At 49.7% G+C, this 2,500-nt stretch overlaps 1 pseudogene; it reads left to right on the top strand.

The window, feature by feature from the left end:
- Positions 1 to 1,185: 1,185 nt before the first annotated feature.
- LOC145078564 (18S ribosomal RNA) lies at positions 1,186 to 2,500 on the top strand (annotated as a pseudogene; the record flags this gene model as incomplete).

Raw genomic sequence — 2,500 nt, 5'->3', positions numbered from 1 at the left:
TTGCTTAGATAATACCCCTCCGAGTGGGGGCCTTGGCGGGGTGTGGGGATGCCTCGTCAGGTCGCTGCGACAACAGTCCAGGGTTGTGGTCTAGCCTTGGAAATGTGGGATGAGCTGTCTGTGTGGCAATACGATGACGATGTGTGCTTGCTAATCTTGTTCGACGTGCTTCTGGTGCTAGCCAGCATTTGATAATGTGCCGATGATGGGGAAGTGATAGGCGTTAAAGTGGCATGTGTTGCTTTTTGTGATACTACTACGGTACGCTGGTCTATCCTTGTTAGACGTGCGGTTGGGTGCGTAAGAGCTGCCATTGGTTAAGCACCGATAACGTGGAGGACGAGCATTATCGGGAAGCATTGTCAGACATTCAGGATCATCACGGCGTGTTGAAGTTATCTTGGAAGCACAAAAGATGCCAAGCCTGGCTAGCGTCTTTGTGTGGGCGGGGTAGCTTCGTACACTGCATCAACCCAAGACTTGCCTTCTCTGAGGTACGATTGGTGCCCATGCCCAGCTAGTGCTGGTCGTACAGGATCAGAGATAGGCATTAAGAGGTCCCTTTTTGCTATCCCCGGCCCAAGCACATACTACATTGCCCATGCCCAGCTAGCAATGATGTGCTTAGGTCAGCAGCGTCGCCTGTCCCTTGTTGCGCATCGTTTGGTGCATTCTGGGGGTTGTTTAAGCTTGTGGTTGCTTGCATGGCCTTGTGCCAAGTGGGTGGCTGCTAGTTTGATGATCTTCGGGGATGTCTACCCTAAAGGTGCATGAGTGGTGTTTGGTTTGTAACGGGTGGTTGGATGTCTGCTTGAGCAGCAACTTCCATGCGTTCTTACCTCTTCAGTTGTGTTACAAGGCGAATTTGCCTTGAACATTGTGGGTTCCTGTGTTGCATACCTAATTGATGGCATTATGCTGTTTCAACAAAGTTTGCTTTCGTTAAGCATCGCTTGCGGTGCCTACGAACCTTGAAGCTGTCTTTGTGGTCCATGTTGTCAATGCGGATGTGTCGATGGCATGGCCTATGAAGTGTTGCTTGGTCTCTTGGATATGGAAGCTGGTGTGGGCACGTGGTCAGTCATGATCATGTATTTTGCCCTACATGAGCGTTTCGCTTCTCTAGACGGCTTGTCTACCTTGCATTGACTTGTTGGTGCGGGGAACAGGCGAGTCGAAAGGGGAATGCTGGTTGATCCACACTTAGGTAGTCATATGCTTGTCTCAAAGATTAAGCCATGCATGTGTAAGTATGAACAAATTCGGACGGCAAGAAGCTGCCCGAATGGCTCATTAAATCGGTTATAGTTTGTTTGATGGTATCTGTTACTCGGATAACTAGTAGTAATTCTAGAGCTAATACGTACGACAAACCCCGGAAGCACGGAAGGGATGCATTTATTAGATAAAAGGTCGACGCGGGCTCGCCGTTGCTGCGATGATTCATGATAACTCGACGGATCGCCGGCCCTCGTGCCGGCGACGCATCATTCAAATTTCTGCCACACAGCCTCAACTTTCGATGGTAGGATAGTGGCCTCTTATGGTGGTGACGGGTGACGGAGAATTAGGGTTCGATTCGGAGGGGCACAGAAACGGCTACCACATCCAAGGAAGGCAGCGGCGGCATAAATGCCCAATGTTGACACGGGGAGGTAGTGACAATAAATAACAATACCGGGCTCTTTCGAGGTACGGTAATTGGGAATAGTACAATCTAAATCCCTTAACGAGGATCCATTGGAGGACAGGTACGATTCCCGACGGCAGCGGTAATTCCCGGCTCCAACAGCGTATATTTAAGTTGTTGCGAGTTAAAAAGCTCGTAGTTGGACTTTGGGTTGGGTCGGCCGGTCCGCCTTAGGGTGTGCACCGGTTTACTCGTCCCTTCGTCGGCGATGCGCTCCTGGCCTTAATTGGTAGGGTCGTGTCTCCGTATTGTTACTTTGAAGAAATTAGAGTGCTTTCCAAGCAAGCCTACGCTACGTATACATTAGCATGGGATAACATCATAGGATTTCGGTCCTATTCGTTGGCCTTCGGGATCGGGTAATGATTAACGGGGACGGTCGGGGGCATTCGTATTTCATAGTCGAGAGGTGAAATTCTTGGATTTATGAAAGACGAACAAGCTGCCGAAAGCATTTTGCCGAAAGGATGTTTTCATTAATCAGAACGAAAGTTGGGGCTCGAAGACGATCGGATGCGAGTCTCGATCTCGACCATAAACGATGCCGACCGGGGATCGGCGGATGTTGCTTTTAGGACTCGGCCAACACTTAATCAAAGTTTTTGGGTTCCGGGGGGAGTATGGTCGCAAGGCTGAAACTTAAAGGAATTGACGGAAGGGCACCACCGGGGAGCTGCGGCTTAATTTGACTCAACACGGGGAAACTTACCGAGTCCGGACATAGTAAGGATTGACGGAGTAGAGGCTCTTTCTTGATTCTATTTGTCTGGTTAATTCCGTTAACGAACGAGACCTCAGCCTGCTAACTAG

The sequence above is a fragment of the Lactuca serriola genome, unplaced genomic scaffold (assembly GCF_051521515.1).
Source record: "Lactuca serriola cultivar US96UC23 unplaced genomic scaffold, Lser_US96UC23_V15 Lser_V15_Un210, whole genome shotgun sequence".
Lineage (NCBI taxonomy): Eukaryota > Viridiplantae > Streptophyta > Magnoliopsida > Asterales > Asteraceae > Lactuca > Lactuca serriola.
Note: the sequence above shows the minus strand (reverse complement) of the source record. Positions and strands in the feature narration are given on the sequence as shown.